Source organism: Cricetulus griseus, chromosome X, assembly GCF_003668045.3.
Source record: "Cricetulus griseus strain 17A/GY chromosome X, alternate assembly CriGri-PICRH-1.0, whole genome shotgun sequence".
NCBI lineage: Eukaryota > Metazoa > Chordata > Mammalia > Rodentia > Cricetidae > Cricetulus > Cricetulus griseus.
Genome location: NC_048604.1, coordinates 33,646,954 through 33,672,489, shown reverse-complemented (window position 1 = coordinate 33,672,489; position 25,536 = coordinate 33,646,954). Strand labels below are relative to the sequence as shown.

Genomic DNA, 25,536 nt, shown 5'->3' with positions numbered 1-25,536 from the left:
ATTATTTTGCCATTTCTGATTGTGTGGGCACTCATGGTTGCCTGGATCCTTTGCTTTATCCTAGTACTATTTAAAGAAACTCATTGACACAACATAAAATCACTTTATACCTGGTTTAATACAATTTACACAAAATTATGGCTGCATTTTAATTTGTTTACTCTTCTCTCTCTCTTTTCTTTTCTTTTCTTTTTTGCTACTTAACAGAATGGCCTGACATGGAAAAAGCCAAAAAGATGTGGGAAAGTAAGATCTCCAAGCAGACACCCAGAATTGCCTGGTCTACTTTATAAAAACAACTGGCAGATTAAGCGTCACATGCTCTCATAACACTGAAGAATTAAAGGAGCAACTGTGTGAGCCTCCATGCAGCTGTCTGGTCTGTTAGGGCATTTTCCTAAAATAAAAATGTTAAAAAAAATTCCCCACACCCCACACTTTTACACACACACACACACACACACACACACACACCACACACACACACACAGAGAGAGAGAGAGAGAGAGAGAGAGAGAGAGAGAGAGAGAGAGAGAGAGAGAGAGAGACTGATTGTCTCTTTCATTTCAACAATCCAGCTACACAGGCCTTCTTGAAGTCATTTTCGTAAACACTGTGTGCACCAAAAAGTGTCTGGAGACATGAGGGTAGAGAAAGCGCATATTGTTTATTGAATATCAGAGGACGCTTCCTTCAGGCAACCTAAGGCATGTGTGAGTGCTATCCTAAGAGCCACATTTTCCAGGGGTGAGGTCATTGCAAATGCTGCCTCAGAAGAGCTGCTAATGCCAAAGTTATCCTCAACAGCATTTCCAGATCTGCTCTTTTAAAAGGGCCAGAGACGTGTTTTAAGCATATAAATCAAGGGCGATCGAGGCAAAGGTTCAGCAGTTCACTCCTAAGCATTGCCCCCCTTCTCCTCAGAAGTCAATTTCTTAGTCAGGTTTTATTTGGGGAGCTAAAAGAAGGAAAAACAGAGATAGAAGCGGGGGGGGGGTAATAATTCAGTAAAGAGCTACACTATCCAAAGGTGTGATCGTCAGCAAACTTGTACAGAAGAAAGCAGTGCGGAAGGGAAGGTGTTTCAATCCAGAGAAAGTAGAGTGGAAGAGACATTTCAGAAAATTATTTTACAGCAATAAATAAATAAATAAATAAATAAATAAATAAATAAATCTTATAAGCCCCAGTCTATTGTTGGCACAGCCTTTTTAGCCTATGATTAGCGTTCTATAATGTCTAACCAAGGAGCCACATTGGATCCCTTGGTAACCTCAATGTTAACGTGGCTTTCCCAATTTAAAATTGTTGTGAGAAAACTGAAAAAGCGGTGGACGCAAAAAGCAAAAGCAGACAAAAGCTTTTTCGAGGTGAGCAAGGAAGCCTCACACAAAGAGCAAAAGAAAGCCTTGCCAGGCCGTTTGCCATCTACTTGAATAATCTGTCCACCCTGACCTTTATGCTTCTACAAAAGCTCAGATGTAGATGAGGTAAAAATGAAATCACAGGGCACTAGACTTCCTGAAAGCAAAGGAGTCATCAGGTATGTTTTTCATTTGCAAGAGCTGCTCAGGTGAATAAGTGCTTGGTAATTGTTCAGCAAGAAACTGTGTACTAAGAGGAGTCCGTGCTTTCCATGAGGCTATGGGAACACTTTGTTCTTTGGCGGAGAAAACCCATATATTGAATGACATCAGTGGGAGCCTGGTGCAAGAGGTCTGCTCTTCTCTGGACATCAGAACAAATGGCAGTGTGGGAAATCTGAAAACACACGTGCACACACATAGGGGCATGGTGCCACACTCTCCCTGACTGCACATTGTATCATCAAACCTAACAGACCACACACTACCACCCTTTCAGAGGCCCGTATTGGACATCCTTTGGCATTTCAAGTTTATCCTGGCCAAGTCCATATTTCATATTTTAGATTAATATCAGAGACTCTTAGAGCTGGAAGATACTTTATAGATACTGGAACTCAGCCAGCCAGCATTTGGAACATTGACATAATTTTAAAGGATTTAATTTGGAAATTAAATTCCCCCCCTTTTTTTTCAGAAAAAAAATCCTATTGTAAAGATCTGTTGGCTCCTGCAAAGTGCATATGTTTTAGCTGTAAACTTGACATTTATTTTAGCAATAATTTATGAAAATGTAACAAGCTAAGTAAGCTTAAGTGTTTAGAAGAAAGTGGAAAATACTTTTTATCTATTTCTCTTCTATTTAAAAAAATGAGACAGTCTTGCTGGGTTTGCCTTGAACTTACAGTACTATTGCCTCGGCCTCCTGAACACAGAGAGCACAGTCACGTGCCAACATTTAAGTTCTTGTCCATTACTTACGTCTTCTTCACACGCCTGTACCTGGGAAAGGCATTGAGGAAATTACAAAATTAAGTGTGTATTAGGAGCACCTGGAGATAGCCACTTGCAGTTAACTGCAATGAGTGGGCATAAGAGAGATTCTCAGGAGGAGAAAAAACCAGAGTTGATGTCACAGATTTGAAAATGGATAAACACTGAATGCCTCTGTGAGTCATCTCCAAATTGACTTGCATAGCTCATTAAAGATGTTCATGCCCAGCTTCCTAGTGTCTGGATTTCCCTCAGATTAAGAGGGGCCTGAATAGGAGTGCTTGCTGGTTTTTCAGAAGAATCAAGTTTGGTTGCCAGCCTGCATGTCTGGTGGTTCACAACCACTTGTAACTCAAGCTCCAGGAAATCTGGAACCCTCTTCTGGCCTCTGTCAGCACTTACACTCACATATGCAGCTACACGTACAGATACACACACACATACACATAAACTATAACAAAATACAACCTTTTATTTGAAAAGTGAGACCTGAAATTAACCTAAAAATAACGAAGAACCATAATAACTCAATAAAGTTGTGCTGGCTAGTTTCTATGTCAAATTGACAAAGCTAGAGTCATTTGAGAAGAGGGAAGCTCAGCTGAGAAAAATGACCCCCACCCCGGGGCTAAGCATGTGTTAAAATTTCTAGATTAATGGTTAGTGTGGGAGGGATCAGCTCACGGTGAGCAGTGCTACCACTGGGGTGGTTGTCCTGGGTACTAGAAAAAGGCAGGCTTAGCAAGCCAGTAAGCAGCACTCCTCCATGGCCTATGTGTCCGTTCCTGCTCCCAGGTTCCTGCCTTGAGTTTCTGCCCTGATTTACTGGCTGATGGACTACAAGCTGAAAGATGAAATAAACCCTTTCCACCCAATTTACTTTTGACCATGGCGTCTTATCACAGCCATAGGAGCCCTAACAAATACAGGAGTTTAAAGTGATTTAAAAAATAGAAAAATTGGCCAACAAACACATCTTAGAGCAGTACAAAACAAAGTAACATCTCATCCTATGACTCAGTATAGAACCATGCACAGAATGTCCTATGATTTCTCCTGGTAATACAAACTATGTCACCATATGCGCTGCATCGTGAGGTAGCTGTGCATAAATTTTTGAACGCAAATATGAAGGAATATGCTAAAATGTGAAAAGAAATGTGGACCATAGACAAAAAAGTATGGATATTCAAATGACTACTCTGAGCACATTGCGGTGATTTAGTGAAAAGTTGCAACAGCTAGTGAGTCCTCAAGAGTCCTAGGAAATCCTTATCTAACACATACCATAATGATGGTGATAATAACACTAACTATGTCCCTTGAGGGCCCCTACTCTTCTACTGTTACCAAATGCTACTGTTAGCCCTTCTCTCTATACCAGGTTTACATAGAGTATATGAACTGAAATGTCTTCAATAAAACACACACATATTGTAAAGCGGTTTGCCATGACTGCCTTTGGCAACAGGTATAGCTCAGCTGTAGAGCATTTGCTTAGCATGCTGTGGCACGGGGTTTGTCCTCAGCACTGACATAAACCAAACGAAAAAATGAATTAGTCCTTCTATGTCATCATTGTACTCTGAAGCTGCATTCAAATTGGGTCTCAAAACGATAAATAAGTGTTTTTGCAGTTTTTTTATTGATCCATTCATAGGATACAACTATTGACAATCTGCTCTGAATAATGTACAGTCTTAAATTCTGCAGGTGTGGGCCTTGTTCTCATGGGGGTCAGAGGAGACTGAAACTGACTAGAACTCACTGGTTCAGATGCTTGTATTTACTAACATTCCCTTTCATGAGACTGGAAATAAATACCGCAGGAAGCCTTTCCGCCTTCCTTGAATCTTGAAGGGTTCTCAGAGAGAACTGATTTAGGAAGGTTTTGCATTCATTAAAAACACCTCTTGGGCTTCTGAAGCTAGCAGCTATGCCATTACTGGAAGTTCTCAAAAGACACACCCCAGGCTCCTTCCTAAAAAAAGGAAAAGGTCCGGCTTGGTTATCGCACATTATACCTGTTCAGTAGGTCAGGATTTCAAGTTAGATCGGCTAGTGAGGTCCAGACAGAAACATGGTCCTTGGAATATGAAATGTACTTGGCTCTAACATGGTTGTTATGAAAATTCCCAAGATTGGTCCTATGGTGCAGAGAATTTAAGAAATATATTTCTTTCAGGACTTCAGGTCCTGGGGGCTGAAAGAAGATGGCTTCAACAGCTGTGTGTGAAGAACACAGGGAGAATCAACATGGGCTCCTACTATGAACCTAAAGATTGAGTGCCCTGAATTCATGTGTTCCCATGTAACGCTGAATACAATGGTATTTGAATATAGATCTTTGAGGAGGGGGTTAGCCTTTATAAAAGAGACCACCCCCTTTTGTACCATCCAAGAAAATAATTCCTATAAAGAAAGAAATAAGACGATCCTCTACAACTGTGAAGAATATATCTATGGTTTATGAACACCCAGTTTATTATATTCTGTTATAACAGACAAAGAGGTTTGTGATAGCTTCCAAGAAAAGGAAAAGGAGTTTGGCATACTCCTTGGGCATTTAAGGCTGTAGTTCTGAATCTGGTTCTTCTGGAAATTTGAACATTCTTTATCTAGCAGGAAGTCATGTGGGAAGACTACAATGCCTAGCACCACTCTTTTGTCTGGTTTTGTTTTGTTTTTCGAGACAGGGTTTCTCTGTAGTCTTGGAGCCTGTTCTGGAACTCACTCAGGCTGTCCTTGAACTCAGAGATCCACCTGCCTCTGCCTCCCAAGTGCTGGGATTAAAGTCATGCACCACCAACACCTGGCACTAGCATCACTCTTTATAAAGGCATTGATCTATTCAATTTCTTGCTGTTGCTTTTGATCATCCAAGAGAGATTCTTCACTTCCTCCCTCCATGTTCCTGCCTTGAGTTCTTGCACTCACTTTGCTTCATGCTAGACTTTAATTGGGACATGTAAGCCAAATAAACCCCTTCCTCCAAAAGCTGTCTTTCTGTAATGGTGTTTTATCCTAGCCATAGAGGAAAAAAAATAACTAAAACAAGAATTGTAACTGGAAAGTGGGGTTGTGCTGGCTAAAATTATGTCAACTTGTCACACAAATTAGAGTTATAATCTTAATTAGTGATTGATGCGGAAGGGCCCATCCCATCCCTGGGCTGGTGGTCCTGGTTCTATAAGAAAGGATACTGAGCAAAGCATGTGGGGAAAGCCAATTAGCAGCACTTCTTCATGGCCTCTGAATCAGTTCCCTCCAGATCCTTCCCTGCTTGAGTTCCGGTCCTGACTTTCCTCAATGATAAACAATGATGTGGAAGTGTAAGCCACCATAAACCCTTTCCTTGCCTCCACAAGTTGATTTTTGGTCATGAGTTTTTGCCAAAACAATAGTAATCCTAACGAGGACAGAGGCATTGCTGCTGAAGACCACATTGTGTTGTTTGGGGGAGGATTATGGAAGGACTTTGGAACTTTGTGCTGGAAATGACATTGGGTGCTTAGAGATTAACGAACTGTTTGAAAGGAACTTGGGAGATAAGAATACTTAGAGAAATGCAGATGGTGGAAGCCTGACTCGTGAAGTTTCAGAGGGAAGCAAGACTCTCAGAGCTGTTCCTATGATATTTTGGATTAATAATCTATGATTTCTGTTCAGCTGGGGCTGGAAAATCAACTGTGATTAATAGGAAACCAGCACCACTGAAGTTCTTCAGATTCTGATAACAAAGTATCTTTAAAATAGTTTTCCTCACCAAAAACATCCTAAACTCTAATAGTGTTAAGAGAGCAGAGTGTAGACAGAAGATTCTGCAGCCATTCAGTCCCAAATAAACACAGAGAGGCTTATATTAATTATAAACTGTTTGGTCTATTGCTCAGACTTATTACTAACAAACTCTTACAACTTAAGGTAACTCATAATTCTTTTCTATGTTTAGCCACATGACTTGGTACCTTATCTCAGTACGGCATTCTCATCTTGCTTCCTCTGCATCTGGCTAGTGACTGCATCTCTGCCTTTCCTCTTCCTAGAATTCTCGTAGTCTGGTAGCCCTACCTATACTTCCTGCCTGACTACTGACCAATCAGCGTTTAATTAAACCAATATGAGTGGCAAATCTTTGCAATGAGCAAGAGCATTATCCCTCATCAACACAGGCTATGTGTAAAGACACTAAGTGCTCATGAGTATTAATGTATACCATGAGTCAAGCAATATGCTGTTATTTCCATGTATTGTTTCACTCACTTCTATAAATTACCTGAAGTAAGCCCTCCTCTTGTCCCAATTTTGTAGATGCTGGCACTGAGGCCTACACTTAGCCAAAGTGACACAGCCATGAGTGGCTTAGTATGGGTTCATATCTTGAAATGTTAAGCACAAAGGCAAGGAGGCACTCAGAAGTGAGGCCAGAAAAGCACTGCTCTAATGATTGAGATTAAAGTCCTTTTCAAAACAAAGCCTCGATATAGCAAAAAGTAGCCTTTTTGTAAAAGTTAAGGGATCCATCTGCTAGACACTGAACCTTCTGGTACCTTGATCTTGGATTTGTATGCATCTAGAACTGTGAATAACTTCCAGTACTTTGAAGACATACTGTTTTGGTACTTTGTAATGGCACCCTGAATAGAATAAAGACAACTAATAAAACTGAAAAAGAAGAAAACTCCCTACACTCACCAAAATAGAGTGTTGCAAATCCATCATTTTAACTCTGACAATGATGGCTTTCCAAGTTAAGACTGCTTCATGGAGAAACACTGAATTTTCTAATTTTGTTTTTTGTCCTTCTTGAGTTTAATAATAACTACAAAAATCTGCATTTATGTAATTCATAATAAAGATTGAGTAAAACAATTCAGCACAAAATAAATCTGAAAAATGAAGACTATTTTATGTAAACTTACAGATGAGTGAGGGACTGAGTGATTACTCAGTAGATAAGTGCTTACTACTTCCAGACAACCTGAGTTCAGTTCCTAATACCTATGTTGGTTGGTTCACAGTCACTTATAACTCTAGTTCCAGGTTATCTGATCCCATTTATGGCTTCCGCTGGCACCCAAAAACATATGATACACACTCACCCAAACATACACATGCACATGAATGAAATTAAAAACCTATCCTTTTTTGAGACAGTTTCTCACTAAGCAGCTCCTGAACATATCACCAGTAGCACAGACACTGAGATCAACAATTAATAAATGGGACCTCCTGAAACTGAGAAGCTTCTGTAAGGCAAAGGAAACAGTCAACAAGACAAAATAGCAGCCCACAGAATGGGAAAAGATCTTCACCAACTCCACATCTGACACAGAGCTGATCTCCAAAATTTACAAAGAACTCAAGAAGCTAGACACCAAAACACCAAACAATCCAATTAAAAAGTGGGGTATTGAACTAAATAGAGAATTCTCAGTAGAGGAATCTAAAATGGCTGACAGACACTTAAGACAGTGTTCAACATCCTTAGCCATCAGGAAAATGCAAAGCAGAACAACTCTGAGATACCATCTTTTACCTGTCAGAATGTCTAAAATAAAAAACACCAATGACATTTTATGCTGGAGAGGATGTGGAGAACACTTCTCCACTGCTGATGGGAGTTAAAACTCGTACAGCCACTTTGGAAATCAGTATGTTAGTTCCTCAGGAAATCGGGAATCAGTCTATCTCAAGATCCAGCAGTTCCACTCTTGGGCATATACCCAAAAGATGCACATTCATACAACAAGGACATCTGTTCAACTATGTTCATAGCAGCATTATTTGTAATGACCAGAATCTGGAAGAAATCTGGATGCCCCTCAATTGAAGAATGAATAAAGAAAATGTGGTACATTTACAGAATGGAGTATTACTCAGAGAAAAAAAAACAATGGAATTTTGAAATTTACAGGCAACTGTATGGAACTAGGAGAAACCATCCTGAGTGAGGTAACCCAGTCACAAAAAGACAAACATGGTATGTACTCACATATATGGATTTTAGACATAGAGCGATGGATTACCAGCCTACAACTCACACCTACAGAGAAGCTATGAAACAAGGAGGACCCTAAGAGAGACATACATGGTCCTCTGGAGAAGGGGAAAGGAACAAGATCTTCTGAGCAAATTGTGAGCACTGAGGAGGGGAGAGTGAGTTAGGAGAAAGAGAAGGGGAGAAGAGAAGAGGGAACGAAGACATGAGGAACCAGGGAGATTGAGTCGGGGGAAGAATAGATAGTAAGAAAAAGATACCTTAATAGAGGGAGCCATTATAAGTTTAAAGAAAAATCTGGCACTAGAGAAATGTCCAGAGATAAACTAGGATGACCCCAACTAAGAATCTAAGCAATAAGAGAGAGCCTATCTTAAATGTCCTTCCTCTATAATGAGATTGATGGCTACCTTACATGTCATCCTAGAGCCTTCATCCAGTAGCTGATGGAAGCAGAAGCAGACACCCACAGCTAATCACTGAGCTGAACTCCTGGAATCCAGTTGCAGAGAGGGAGGAGTGATGAGTAAAGTGGTCAAGACCAGGGTGGAGAAACCCACAGAAACAGCTGACCTGAACAAAGGGGAGCTCATGGACCCCAGACTGATAGCTGGGAAACCAGCATAGGACCGACCCAGAACGTTGGGGTCAGTTAGGAGGCCTGGGCAATCTATGGAGCCTCTGGTAGTAGATTAGTATTTATCCCTAGTGTAAGAATGGACATTGGGAGCCCATTCCTCATAGAGGGATACTCTCTCAGCCTAGACACAAGGAGAAGGTTCTAGGCCCAGTCCCAAATGATGTGACAGGCTTTGAAGATCCCCACATAAGGCTTCACCCTCCCTGGGTAGCAGAAAGAGGATGGAATAGGGAGTTGGTGGGGGGCAGGGGAGGAGGGGAGGGAAAGGGAACTGGGATTGACATGTAAAACAAGATTATTTCTAATTTAAATAAAAAGGAAATAAAAAGAAAATACAATCAATATTTTAATAGTTAAATATCATAAAGCAAAAAATAGATGAAAAGGTGGAGTCTGTACCCAGCCTAACTGGTTTAAATATAGCCCCACCATTTACTTTATAGCAACATTCATCTTGTACCTCAATCTTTCCATAATTGCAATAACCCCATCTATACAAATGGGTTAAAAATCATACTATGTTTCCATGAGAATTAAGTCAGCTAATATATTCAAGACACTCCAAATATGCTTAGATGAGTATAAACTACACTCAAATCTTCATTTCCCACAGTTCAGTCAGTATCTCATCACTTACTGTTGGCAAATAATAACATACCACCATTGAGTTATTCTGATATGCTCTCCATTTAAAGAACTATTGAGTGTTATCTTTGGCTGAATGTCTTTGTGTCTGATAAGCAAGTTTCAGACTGATTAAATAGCCAGAGCAGGACTATTGAACGAATGTAAACGAAAGTTTCTGTTCTTCACAGTCCCAAAGCTGTTTATTCTCAAATAAGCACACAGAGGCTTATGTTAATCATAAGCTGTTTGACCTAGAACCATTTCTATTACTCTGGGTATCTCCACCTGCTCTTGGTTTACCAGTGATGCCCGGGCCGCTTTCTTCCCCAGCAGCTACATAGAGTCTCCGTCACAACTCATTCTCTGCATTCTGCATCCCAGCACTCTCTTAGACTGGTAGTCCCACCTATACTTCCTGCCTGGCATCATCCTGCCTGTCCATTGGCCAAAATAGCTTTCTTAATCAACCAATAAGAGAAACATCTACTCACAGCGTACAGAAAGACATCCCCCATCAAACAATGATCAAATGATCATAGGGAAGTACAGAGAGTTCTGACACCATCATTCTGGGGATTTGTGTGTTTTGCTCAGCTTGAGCTGTTTGTTCCTAGGTGGAAGTGTGGTACTCACATAGATGCACCAGGAGGATATTGTGCTAAGTGTCAGCAGCCAGGCACAGTGGGACGAGTACTTGATGAGTACACTCATGTGCAGAATTATGAAAAAGTTTAATCTAAAGTATCAGAGATTAGAATGATGGTTACCTGGTGCTGGAGGTGGTTATGGGGTCTGGGAACGAAAACAAAAAGAAAAACAAACAAATAAACAAAAAACCCACAAAAACCTCCTCACTCCTCCATCTTTCCTACCTTTCCAGGACCTCTTCATTTGTTCTGGGAGCGTTGGGAGCCACCGCGTGCGTGTCACATAGTATACCCTTTGTCCAATCAGCTTTACTAGCAAGTGTTTATTGGAATGAGCCACTGGTCTGGTTGAAGGCCTCTGGTTTCACGGCCTCTGGTTTCACGGCCTCTGGTTTCTGGTACACCATCTGTTATGCTAAAATATGTGTAGAACCTTGGCAGATTCCATGGCAGGCAAGGGTGACCGAGGTGGGGAACAAACATGCCAGGCAGACAGAGCTTAAGTGGGGAGTTTTATTTGAAAGGGAAGAGGGAGAGGAAAGAAACACAGAAAGAGAGAGAACAGAAGAGAGGAGGGAGACAGGAAAAGTCCTGTCTGCCCCAGAAGAACAGCAGGAAAGAGAGTGTAAGTGGGCAGGGGTCTTTCTTTTAAAGGGATCCTTTTCACCTGAGTGCAGACTAAACAGCCATGGACCCCTGGGCTGACCAGGGTACTGCCTGAGTGCATTCTGCCAGGTGACAGGGGCAGGCCAGCATAATGCGTGAATCCTTACCCCATCATCATTGGTCCTCACTGAAACACCTCTCAGATAGCCCATGGCTGTCCTGAGTCATGAAAACACTGCAGATATTGTTTCATAGGATCAGTCACTTCATGAGTTCCAATATGTCCTGGATAGGGTAGATGTTAGAGTGGGTCAACTTCAGGTCCGGGTGTGGGCCTGGATGGTAGCTGAGCTGGTTAGTCCAGGCCACTAAGGCCATGATCGTCAGGTGAGTAGTAAAGCCAGCTCCTCTATGACCATGCCATCAGAGTCAGTTCATCCTCGGCTATGGGGGGTAGGGGTGGGGCCTTCCCTCCTGATTGGGGGTGGGGAGCTTTCTTGCAGCAGTGTCCACCTATCCCAGGGCCAACAAAGAACAGGCCCAGCACAGCATCTTCTTCTGATACCATTACACATGCTTCCTATTGCCCCCTCAGGTGGCACGAGCCAAAGATCCTAGTTGCAGGAGGACCATGGACCCAGACATGGCCCTTGGCAGCAGCTTAACCTGGGCAATATTCTGGCTCTGGGTGGAAGCATGGGCCACGCAGATCAAGAGGGCTCAGACAGTGGCACGGTCTCCAGACCCCAACAAGGCCACAGGTTACAGCCCTGACCCCAGGCTTCCATGTGATCTTTGGTGGCAACATGACCTGCCCAGGTTTCTGGGCCCACTTTACTTTCTATTTTACCAATCAAGCACTTTGTATGTTTACTCGGCTTCCATCCTTCACCATGACCATGGAACTGTAGACTTCTTTATTGACATTGTTCATGGTGCCCTGTGTTCACTGACTCCTAATGCCCTCAGTCACAGCTGCCCACCGAACTTACTGGGGGAAACATCAAAGATACAGATACCCTACCCTAGCAATTTTCAGGGTCTCCCATGTCATCCAGACTCACCTCAAATTTACTATATCACAACAGAAGATAAGAGAATGACCTTGAATTTTGGAAACTCTTGCTTTTAGTTTCTCCATGCTAGGATCACGGGCATGTGCTGCTATGAACTATTTATGCTATGGTGGACACCAAACCCAGGGTCTCCTTCATGCCAGGCAAAGAACTCTACTAGTGAGCAGTATACCACTCCCTAGAAACTCAATTGGTCTTGAAAGCAGCCTAGCATTTGGGATTTTATCGAAGTTCTCCAAGTAATCTGTGTGAATGTGCAGTCAAGCGTGGGAACCTCCGTTTTTATCCATCATTTGCAACTCTTGTACTTATTCAGATGTTGGCATGCCTGGAAGATATGGTGTTCAATGAAGAACCCTATAAAATATTAATGCATGCAATTGTTTCCTTTAAATGACAAAGGTTAATAACAAAGAAGCCATGTTGATTTGAGTATAAAATATAAAAGTACAACCCTGTGCACCATCATCCTAGTGACAGTAGGGCAGCATAAACAGCAACTATTTGGCTTCTCGTAAACGCTCTGGAAAACAAGCTTCCTTCTTTTAGACATAGAGTAAAGGATTACCAGCCTACAGTCCACACTGGCAGAGAAGCTAGTAAACAAGGAGGACCCTAAGACAGACATACATGGTCCCCAGGAGAAGGGGAAAGGGTCAGGATCCCCTGAGCAAATTGGAAGCACAGGAAGAGGGGGGAGGGAGCTAGGAAAATGAGACGGGGAGAAGAGGAGGGATTCGGAGGACATGAGGGAGCAGAAAGGTTGAGTCAGGGGAAGAATAGAAGATAACAAGAATGAAGATATCATAATAGAGGGAGACATACAAAGATGACACCAGCTAACAGTCTAAGCAACAGAGGAGAGGCTACCTTAAATGCCCTCCCCTGATAATGAGATTGATGGCTGAATTATATGCCACCTGATAGCCCTCATCAGCAGCTGGTGGAATTAGAAGCAGACACCCACAACTAATCACTGAACTGAACTGGAATCCAGATGCAGAGAAGGACGAGTAAAGAGCAAAGGGGTCCAGATCAGGCTGCTGAAACCCACAGAAACAGCTGACCTGAACATTGGGGAATTCTTGCTCCCCAGACTGATAGCTGGGATACCAGCATGGGACTGAACCAGACCCCAGGAACATGGGTTTCTGTGAGGAAACCTCAGAAATCTACGGGACCTCCTATAGAAGTTCAGTACTTACCCCTAGCATAGGTGTGGACTTTGGGAGCCCATTCTACATAGAGGGATACTCCCTGAGCCAAGACACATGGGGTGAGCCTAGGCCCTATCCCAAAGGATACTATAGACTCTGCTGACACCCTATGGAAGGCCTCACCATCCAGGGGGAGCAGAAAGGATATGTGATAGGTAGGGTTTTAGTTGGGGAGGGGTGGTAGGGGAGGAAGGGGGGAGAGGGAACTGGGATTGTCATGTAAAACAATCTTGTTTCTAATTCAAATAAAAAATCTGGAAAAAAAACAAGCTCCCTTCATGCAGAAGCAAGCCTTGGTGTGGATGGGACCTTCATAATTAAAAAGGGGAGTTCATATGAAGAGTATAGAAGTACAACATGGTGTAATGAAACAGGTGTTCCCTTGGAAAGAGTTGTTGGGGCTGGGCTGGGGAGTAAATGTTCGAAAGCACTTGGGGAATCTGAAAATGACTGCTCCATTAAGGCTCAGCTTAAAAGCTACTCTGGGTGGTTAATAAAAACAAACAACTGCCCCCAAGTTGTCTATTCTCCATCACCCTGTTTGCAAAGCAAGAATTCTATTTCAAAATTGTCACTTGTAAAATCCTTCTTTAAGAAACCTAACAATAATATGCACCCCTGAAATTGATTCTCTGTCTTGCACTTCTTAGTCACAAATTCCCTCTAAACTTGGACTTTGTGTTAATATCCATTTTGTTGTATTTCTGTTCTTTTAACTGGGAGCCCCAACAATAAGGGTAAATGAAATGTGTAACTGGTAGAGAAGCAGTAAGAATTTAAAGTCATTCACCATAGATGCTGCCAATGTTTGAGTCACCTCAGGCCATTAAAGCTTATAAAAGCAAATTCTGTGCCCTCTCTAGGTCTACTAAAATTGACTCTCACCAGAGTGGTTTTAGAGGAGCATAGTTACTGAATTAGATACTGCTGAATTGGTAAGTTTATACTCCCCCAAAGAGCATTTAGTAAGTCAGCACATCTGTAATGTCTAAATTACTGCTCTTATAAACAAAGACAGAGGTAACCAGAGGCTACAAAGTTAATAGCTCTCTAGACACTGCTCCATTCCAGTTCATCACTGGGTGATATCTTTATGGGGATTCCTTACATCATGTTATTCAATGCAGGCATAAAAAGGTGACGGTAGCAGAAGTTGGTAGCATGGTCTCTGGTTGTGCAGCTGGAAACCTGGATCCTATCTCTTGAGTGGGAGTCCCGTACCACACGCTATCCTCAGAATATATTTCAGTATGGCCCATCAGAAATATTATTCAAAGTAATGACCTTCAATGATAGTAGGCTGCTATGACAGAGAGATGAAGAATCTTAAACAATTGGGAAAGCATCCATCTCCATCTTATGGAGCAAGGAGAGTCATTCAGTGAATGAATAGGAATCTTCAAAGTAGAATAGGTTTAATATTTTGACCATTGTCATGACCATTAGGTTTCCATTGGCATGAGCAAATGTTTTCCAGTTAGACCAAAATGGTCATCACATAATTGTCTGTGATAGTGGTTAGGCCAGATAGTAAATATTTGTGACTTTTTACTTCAGGAGACGAAAGACAATATTGTACAACTTTACCATTGTCTAGTGTTGTGGAATGTCAGTTTAAAATGTGTTACATTCATTTATGCAGTGGAATATTTGTTTAATGATGCAAAGATAACTTGCATTCTTTTATGTTGTACTTGTTTAACTCTGTAAAGCTGTGTGACTTTGCCTGACCAAAACATATGATTGGTCTAATAAAGAGCTGAATGGCCAATAGCTAGGCAGGGGAGGGAAATAGGCAGGACTGGTATAGGCAGAGAGAAAAAATAGGAGGCAGGATCTAGAGAAGAGGAATGAGAAAAGGAGAAGAGGAAGATGCCAAGGGACAACTATCTAGCCACACAACCAGCCATGTACTGAGAAGGAAAGAAGGACATATAGAATAAAGAAAGGGGAAAAACCCAGAGGCAAAATGTAGCTAAAGAGAAATGGGATAATTTCAGTTAGGAAAGCTGGCTAGAAATAAGCCAAGCTAAGGCCAGGCATTCATAAGTAATAATAAGTGGACATGTATTTATTTGGGAGCTGGGTGGTGGGCTCCCAAAGAGTGAAAACCCAACTACAGTTTAGATATTAAACTTCACTGTCAACAGGCATGTTAGATGTTTAGTACCGTTTCTTTTTTTACTAAAATTCATAAAGCCATTAATGAGTACGTCCATATGAGCACGGACTTAGTGGTTCAAAAACTTATGATATTAATACTATGTGGAAAGTACCTGCTGGTGGATGCGTCAATAGAATAACCACACACTTGAAGCATCATACATTTCCACAAATCTTGTCCAATGTATGTGCCCATTCCACACATATTTTTACCATGATCTGTAACACATTCTATGCCTGCCACTCCAGATTTAGAATAGGTTCCTTTCTTGTTATGACAGAATGCCTAGCAGAAACAACTTAAGAGGGGAAGTGTTTGTCCTGTCATATGGTTCAGGGGATGTAGACCTTCATTGAGAAGAAGGAAACTATGGCAACTAAAGCAGCTTGGATTGTGACACTGGGGCATGGTCTAATTACACAGTCATCAACAGTCAAGAAGCAGAGAGCTCTTTCCAGAAGTACATCCAGCCTGTAGCCTGCAAGCCACACCACTACTGCTGCATAAATTTGACATAGGTTCAACATCAACTACACAGTATTGACAATATCTGTCATTTCATCAAGAATCAAAGAAAAGTATTCAAATTTTTTACTTACTTTTTTGGGGCTTGTTGTTACTGTTTTGTTTGTTTGCCTTTCCACAATGCCAAAATTTATTGAATAACAATAAATTCACAAGGATTACAGGCGGTTTGTGTGTGTGTGTGTGTGTGTGTGTGTGTGTGTGTGTGTGTGTGTGTGTGTGTGTGTGATCTATGTACTCATTGGAGCATGGGCAGACTCTCGGTGCCCCTTAAATAGAACTGAGTTGTTCTGTCCTGCACCACAGCCAAAAGCCATTAATTGTGGAGAGCTAACTTCAGCATCCTTATTATACTTTTTAAGAGATCTCTTCAGTGGTCCTCTGCTTAGGCTGTTACTTTTTGTGGGGGTGGATGTGTGAGGTAGGGATTATCACAGGAACCTTCCATGCCCCTCTTTCTCAATTGCACATCGCAATCATCAATATCACTGAAAAAGCAGTTTTCTTACTCTTTACAGTCAACAGAAGCATGGATCATGGGCCTCCACATTTTCTGGCAGTAGGACCACTGACCCAGACAAGACCCTCAGAGGCAGTATGGGCATGGACAACACCATAGTCACTCATGTCACTATGGCCCCTCAGTATGGCTTCAGGCGGCAGCCCAGACAATGGACATGAGATTTGGCCTTCAGTGGTAACATAGGCCAAAGACATGAATGCAAACCCCAGCTACAGCAGGACTTTGGCCTCAACCCCGGCCCTTGACAGCAGCACATGTCTGGATATCACCACATGCTTAAGTAGCAGTGTAGGCCACTCACATCAGCCTGGAGCTCACTGCCTCGCATCTCCAGTTCTGCCTCTCTTCATATTGTCTCTTCCTTCTCACAACCACATACTTGCTCATGAATGAAAGAAAAAAAAAGGCAATGCAAATTTTACTGTGATGAAATACTCCGTTTTAAATATTCTGATTTTTCTGACTGTTATTTTCCTGTGAGTTAATACAAATTGTGAAGTGTGTCTAGTTTGATAACTGTCTTAGGGTTTCTATTGTTGGGAGAGACACCATGACCACAACAACTCTTATCAGGAAAACATTTAGTTGAGGGGCTCACTTACTGTTTCATAATAGGGAGCACAGGGGCATGCAGGAAGACACTGTGCTAGAGTGGTAGCTGAGAGTTCTACATCTTGCAGGCAACAGGAAATTGACTGAGACCCTGGGCGGTATAGTGAGACTAGGAAACCTCAAAGCTCCCCCCATCCCGGTGACACACTTTCTCCAACAAGGCCATACTCACTCCAACAAAGCCACACCTCCTAATAGTGCCAATCCTTATGAGATTGTAGGGGCCAATTACATTCAAACTACCACAAGAGCACTGACATATTTATTGCAGCAAACTATAACTATAGTGTCATTGCATAATCAATATGTTAAGACATTGTCTATAATTCAATTCCGACATACTCCATACAATTGCATTTGTTGAAGACTTGGTCCACAGCTGGTGATTCTATTTGGGTAACTAGTGAAAACTTTGGGAGATGGGGTCCTAGCAGAACATAAGTCACTGGAATGATGATTTTGAAGGTTATACCCAATTCATTCTTTCTCTCTGTGTCTCTGTCTGTCTCCCTCCCTCTCACACTCCTGGATCTTTCCTCAAGAAACTCCTCTGCAAAATATTCCTGCTGCCATGATGCATGGGGCCAAGCAGCCATGAACTGAACCTACTAAAATCCTGGACTGAAAAAAACCTCTCTCCCTTTAATCTGATCTTTCATGGATTTGGTGACACAGCTGGGCAAAAGTGACTAATACACTGCCTATTTACACAACCAAATAATCTATATTTAATTTGTCTAAAACGTGATAATTGTGTTGAGTTTTAGTTGTAAGATATGATGCATATGCCCAAGTAATTCTGTGAAAAGAGGTTATAGTATGGAAATAAGTATGATGCTTGAACTGCTATGGGTTTATAAATTTATCCCTTCGATTTGTTGCTCACTGTAAAGCAGCATGAGGGGTAAAAGACCAATATTTAGTCTGTGTTGCAACTGCTACTTCACTGTTAAAATGATAATAATCACAGATTGCATATAATGATTCTAAATAGCTATATTCCAATAAAACTTTATCTGGGGAGGGGAGCATGATACTTGAATTTCACAGTACTTTTACAGGTCCAAAACTATTTTTTCATTCAGGTTGTGTTAGGACATTCTTGTAATCCACACCTTTCGGTAGAGGTAGAAGGTTCAGAAGCTCAATGGATGCAAACAACAAAGGGAAAAGGCAGCTTAGTGTCTGAGTGGTTAAGAGCATGTGAGTTTGAGGTCTAGCATACTCATAAGGTGGTACCCAACCATCTGCAACTCCAACTCCAGGAGATCAGACACCATATTCTGTGATTTATAAGCACGCATACACATGCATAATGCAAATACAGACACAAATAAATAAAAATGAATCAACCACTCTAAAAACATTATGGTAGCTCCTCAAAACATAAGAAAAAGAAGAATAAAAATGCCCCAGAGGGACCTCGAGGCAGAAAAAAGCATCCAGCATTGGTCACCATTACTGTCTTGCTCCTCCACCCTCCAGTAGAAAGAGAGAGAGAAGGACCTGGAGGCAGAACAAAGCATCCAGCATTGGCCACCATTCCTGTCTTGGCCCTGTATCCTCTGGGAGAGAGGAGAGGATAGAGCCTTGAACCCATAGCCACCAGGAGAGGGAGACACCCCATCTGTACCCATTGGAAGAAGAGATGGGAAGACAACAGTATAAGAAAACATTCAACAACAGAAGGACTTACATGACACCACCAGAGTCTAGGGATTTTACACCAGCAAGACCTGAACATCCCAACGCAGATGAAGCAAAAGACAATGACCTTAAAAACAACTTCATGAAAATAATAGAGGCCCTCAAAGAGGATATGAGAAAATCCCTTAAAGAAATAGAAGAAAAAATCTAAAAAAATTACAAGAAATCAACAAATCTCTTAAGGAAAGCCAAGAAAAAACAATCAGATGAAGCAAACAATTCAAACAGTCAAGACCTGAAAGCTTAAATAGAGACAATAAAGAAAATACAAACTGAGGGAATACTGGAAATAGAAAAGCTGGATAAATGATCAGAAACTACAGATGCTAGCATAACCAACAGAATACAAAATATGGAAGAGAGAATCTCAGGCGCTGAAGATAAACTAGAGGAAATAGATTCATCAACCAAAGAAAATCTTAAATCCAACAAATTCTTAACAAAAAATACCCAGGAAATATGGGACAGCGTGAAGTGACCAAACCTAAGAATAATAGGTATAGAAGAAGGCAAAGAAGCCCAGCTCAAAGGTGCAGAAAACATATTCAACAAAATCATAGAAGAAAACTTTCCCAACCTGAAGAAGGGCATGCCAATGAAAGTACAAGAAATTTACCGAACACCCAATACAGTGGACCACAAAAAGTCCCCTCACCACATAATAATAAAAACACCAAACATACAGAATAAAGAAAGAATATTAAGAGCAGCTAAGGAAAAAGGCCAAGTAACATATAAAGGCAGACCTATCAGAATTGCACCTGACTTCTCCATGGAACCTCTGAAAGCCAGAAGGTCCTGGATAGATATTCTACAAACAATAAGAGACCACAAATGCCAGCCCAGACTACTATACCCAGCAAAGTTTTCAATCACTATAGATAGAGAAAACAAGATATTCCATGACAAAACCAGATTTAAACAGTAGGAATCCACTAATCCAGCCCTACAGAAAGTTCTGGAAGGAAGACTCCAACCCAAGGAAGTTAACTACACTCACAAAAACATAGGCAATAGATAATTCCACTTTACCAAAACCCAGAAAAAGGGAAAAAACTCACACACAATACCACCACCAGCAACAAATCCAAAACATAATCAACAATCAATGGTCATTAATATCCCTCAATATCAATGGTCTTAACTCACCTATAAAAAGACACAGGCTAGCAGAATGGATAAGAAGGAATCCATCCTTCTGCTGCATACAAGAAACACACCTCAACTTCAAAGATAGATGTTACCTCAGAGTTTAGGGTTGGGAAAATATATTCCAATCAAATGGCCCTAAGAAGCAAGCTGGTGTAGCTATCCTAATATCTAACAAATTAGACTTCAAACTAAAATTAATCAAAAGAGATGAAGAAGGTCATTTTATATTCATCACAGGAAAAATCCATCAAGATGAAGTCTCAGTTCTGAACATCTATGCCCCCAATACAAAGGAATCCACATTTGTAAAAAAAAAAATACTAAAACTCAAATCACACATAAAACCTCACACACTTATAGTGGGAAATTTCAACACCCCACTCTCACCACTAGACAGGACCAACAGACAGAAAATTAACAAAGAAACAAAAGAACTAATAGAACATGTGACCCTATTCCACACAATAGAAGCAGAAAGATCATTAACAAACTCTTTTTACAAGGCTACAATTAACTTGGTACCCAAACCACACAAAGACACAACTAAGAAAGAGAACTACAGACCAATCTCCCTCATGAACATTGATGCAAAAATACTCAATAAAAGAATGGTAAATCGAATCCAAGAACATATCAGAAAAATCATCCATCATGATCAAGTAGGCTTCATCCCTGGGATGCAGGTTTGGTTCAACATAGGAAAATCCATCAATGTAATCCACCACATAAACAAACTGAAAAAGAAAAACTACATGATAATCTCATTAGATGCTGAAAAAGCATTTGACACAATCCAACACCACTTCATGATAAAGGTTCTGGAGAGATCAGGGATAACAAGAACATACCTAAACATCAATATACAGCAAACTAACAGCCAACATCAAACTAAATGGAGAGAAACTCAATGCAATTCCTCTAAAATCAGGAACAAGACAAGGCTGTCCACTCTCTCCATACCTCTTCAATATTGTCCTTGAAATTCTAGCTAGAGCAATAAGACAACAAAAGGAGATCAAGGGGATACAAATTGGAAAGGAAGAAGTCAAACTTTAACTATTTGCATATGATATGATAGTTTGCATAAGTGACCCGAAAAAAAAAAAAACTTTATCAGGGAACACCTTCAGCAAAGTTACAGGATGCAAGATTAACTCAGCTATGGAGGTGGCTTGTTGGGTTTTCTGCAGCTGGTTGGGTTTCTTGCATCTCAATAGAGTCCCACTGATGGGCTGCGTATACAGAAATGTGGGGAAGTCAGAAAGTGCGTCAGATCACATGTGTCAGATGGCACTTATGGCTATGGTGATCAGAGATAACCACCTTAACAAGGATTGATGAACACACCTAGCCCTGGTTCACAATATGGCAGAGTGCATTGTTGGAGACACAGCACTAGCAGATAACACCCCAAAGAAGAAAACCATCAGTGAGAAGAGAAGGCTATGAAGCGGATAACTCAGCTGCTGCCAGAGGACCCCAGGAAGGAGCTATATGAACTCTAGGAAGGGTATGAGACCCAAACTAGTACAGAAGCCAGATTTGTGAAACAGCTGGACCAGTGTGAAATAATCCTTCAGGCATCAGAATATGAAGATATGGAGAATAAACCCAGGATGCCTCAAGACTTCTCTGATTCCACAGCAGGAAAATTCAGTCACCCTGAGATAGTCCAGCTTGTTTGTGAACTAGAGGCAGAGAGAAATGCCAACATTGCCATAGCCTCTGCAGAGCCAGGCTCCTGAGCATGTGCCTTGCTGTCTTACTGTATTAATTTCTTCTCTGCTTCATGGGAATGTGTTTTCTACTGTTGGTCTGAGGATTTCCCAAGATGAGAGTTTATTTTTCACTGTCCGTACTTGAACAAGAAAATGTGCTATAATCTAGGCCCTAAAAGAAGTCACCAAATCAGAAGTGGTCAGGAAGATGCCATGGATGAAGCCTCGAGAGGAGAATGCTGATTAAATAAATGTGAAACACTCCAAAAAAGAAACACTAAGCTGGAGGCCATAATATATATGCCAAAGGAATTATAGGGTAAAAAGAGAAAAATAGAAATAAAATAAAGAAATAAGAAAATCATGTCTAGATATTGTCCACTAAAGAACTGAAATCAGATTCTCTAGCATATATTTGCACAATCACATTCTTAAAAGCACTATGTATAATAGCCAAGTGGTAGAAAAAATCCAAATATCATTGGACAAATCAATACAAAAATATTGTGCATATACACAATGGAATATTATTCTGAATTTTAGAAGAAAAATATTCTGTCACATATTACAACAGAATGAACCCTGAAGACATCATGATAGGTGAAGTAAGACATTCACAAGAAGCCAATGAGTATGTAATTTTATCTACATGAGGAATATAAAGTAGGAAAATTCATAGAAATACTTAAAAAATAAAAGCTTTTCCTGGGTGATAAAAAATGGAGGAAATGGGGGTGGTTTGGAAGATAGTTTCAATTTTCCAAGATAAAAGAGTACTAGAGATATGCTCAAATACAATGAGGTCATACTTAACACTACCCAACTGTATACTTAAAATTGATGAAGTTACTAATTTCTTCCACAAATAAAAAATAAATAAAAGAACTAGTCTCTTTCAGCCAGTCATGGTGTTGCACACCTGCAATGCCAGCACTTGGGGTATCTGGTAAATGCAAGGTTAGCCCAGACTATGAGTCCTTGTCTCAAAAATAGAATAAAGGAAAGAGAAAAGAAAAACAAAATAGCAACCAAACGACAAAACAAAAAAATAGCAAAACAGACAAACAAAAGACACAACCTTATAAAGCTGGCGCTAGTGAGAAAACTCATTAAGAGTCTGCAGTGTGAGCATGAGGAACTTAGTTTGAAGCCCAGAATTTGAGAAAAAGCCTGTAATCTCGGCATTGTAGAGGCAGAATCAGGAAGATCCCTAGAAGTGGGTGGCAAACTATTGTAGCTGAATTAACTGGCTCAAATTCAATTCAAAAGACCCCGTTTCAAAAAATGAAGTGGCAATAGATTGAGGAAGGCACCCAGCATTGATCTATGGCCTACACATGCGCACATGCAACTGCACACACCTAAAACCCATAAGATAGTACTTCATGTTTACAAGAGAAAACTGCACTCAGTCTACATGTACCTTATAAACACTTCCCCATTTTTTCTTTTCTTCTTTTTTTCTTTCTTCTCTTAGATTTTATTGGTGGGCAGGGGATTGCTGCAAGGACAGAGGGTAGATATGCAGGGTCGGGAAATGAATGGGACCAAGACACATGATGTGAAAGACACAAAGAATAAATAAAAAGAAAGTTAAAATGATAGCATACCTAAATTTTAAGCATCATGCCAACCTTTAAAGAGACTAATGAAATTTGCTGCAATGCAAATGGGCTGATGACTCACTTTCTTCCTAAAGACCGATGTAGGTACAGTGCTGGAAAGGCCAGAAAAGTTGCTGTAAGAGCTACCAGGGAGGCCAGATCATAAATGAAAGAAGAGTGTGGGTAAACACGGGAGAGCAGAATATAGGAATGACAGGAAATCCACAGCCTATTTGAGGAAGAAGACGGAAGACAGACACTGATAAATTTTTGTTTACCGTTTCCCGGCTGGAACAGTGTAGTGCATAGCAGTGAGTTCGTTCATCCAGTGTTTCGAAAGTCAGTGGCTCTTATCTCTTTGTCCAAAGGAAGTTGAGGAAAGATGTCCATTGCCCTTCTCGATGCTCCAGTCTAACTCACAAAGCTTCTAAAATGCCAGTGGCATTGTTTCCTCATCTGAACAGCTAAAAAGATAGGGCACTTTGTGTCCCTTGGGCTTTTATTTTGCTTAATCAGTAGGCATGAAACAGCCAAATTTTAGTCTGTAGGGCCCCAACTAAGTTAGTCTCAACTTTCTCATGGGAATTTGAGGAAAGAATTCGGCGAGAGGTAATGTGGAGGATGACTGGGAGCTACAGTTAACGCCAAGTTAGTTCTCAGTCCCACCAAAGCAGTGCCCTTCTATTAAATGCTCTGAAGTCCACTCCAGATCTTTCAGAGCAATGGCAGGATGATGGCTGGTGTTAAATTAAGATTTTAAATGTCCACGGCATTTTGAAAACCCATTACTATATGTGATTGCTTTGTTTAAAACATCACCAATGTTCTTTTAGCTTCACAAAACTAGCCTTGCTTTATCAGTGAGTACTTGGGGGAAAAGTTCAGACAGATCTTTCTCCTTCCAGGTGTTAGCCTGGCTAAATGGAGTTCTTCCTGTTGCTAACAAGCTCACTTCCTTCCTTCCAAAAGGAAGAGGTGAGGTGGCCTTCTTGCTCTTGGTCTCTGGGGTATAAGGAGAGAGCCATTCCAGTAGACATCTGATACACACTTTGCTGCTGTCATGCTATGTGTTTATTTGAACTGACTTGCCTTTGTTTCATGTCCAAGCCAGTGCTAAATAGAGCGAGAAAGCTGATACACACTGCTCAAGTTTATCATGTTGCAGGGAGAAACCATGAACTTCAGGACTGTTGTGCCCAGTTGAGAAATTTCAAACATGACATCTATTGTAGTATTCTAGCTGATTTTTTGAATCTATTGTCATTTGAAGGTATTTATGGAAATATTACAATACAAAGACATTCTGTGCATGTCGGATGGGATCTGAATAGGACAGAAATGAAATAATACTGGCAATAAGTTAGTTATTGTTGAAGGTTGGTGGTGGACGCATGAAGATACCTTTGTTTCCATCTGGCCATGTGTAACAACAACAAAGGCTAAAATAAAATATAACAGACAATGAAGCTTAAGTCAGACTATCTTAAACATGAATCCCCACTCTACTGCCCAGCCATGTGTTGACTCAGACAAATTGCCTCTTTGAGCTTAAAATCATGCTACTGTTAAGACTGGATAGAATGAGAAAACAGGAAAGACTGGCCATAGACACTGTAACATAGTAAACAGTCAAGAAAGTTAGCTCTTCCTATGGTCTCTGTCCAGTATTCAGAACCTCACAATAGCTATAGATAATAAAGAGTTCATGCTGTGAGAAATTCTTACCAGTAAAGTCAAATCATTTTCCAATATGAAAGATGCTTATTGTTTTTCAGATGTGAAGCACAGCTGGGAAAGAGGGGCTGTGATAGACAAAGAAGTGAAAATAACAGAAAAGAATCAGGAAAGCAATCCTGAGAAATAAGGATGTGTTGCTTTACAGCTCTAAGCCTTTTTATTGTTCGTTCGTTCGTTTGTTTTTTGAGACAGGGTTTCTCTGTGTAACAGTCTTGGCTGTAGACCAGGCTGGCATTGAACTCACAGGGGTCTGTCTGCCCTGCCTTCTGAGTGCTTCAATTAAAGGTGTGCGCCACCACTGGCTGGCAGCTCTGAATCTTCTCAAAACACCTTAGAGAATCAGTGCAGCATCTGATATTTCCTTCATATCGGCTTCTCCCCTTTCCTCTGTCTTACATAGGTCTACAGACCTCTGTAATACATACAGGGAGAATGTGAATCACTTTTCTTCAAGATTGTGGCCCCTGGAGGTCAACCATACTCCAAGAATATATGGACAGCACAAATTGGAATTAATGGTTTTTTTTTTTTTAATAAAGGAAGAAGACAGAAATTTGCGTAAGTAGACAAGAGAGGGTGCACCTGGGAAGAGTTGGCAGAATGGGGTGAGCATGATCAAATAC

At 40.9% G+C, this 25,536-nt stretch overlaps 1 pseudogene; it reads left to right on the top strand.

The window, feature by feature from the left end:
* Nucleotides 1–1,235: 1,235 nt before the first annotated feature.
* On the top strand, nt 1,236–21,599 carry LOC100759553 (annotated as a pseudogene).
* Nucleotides 21,600–25,536: the final 3,937 nt, after the last annotated feature.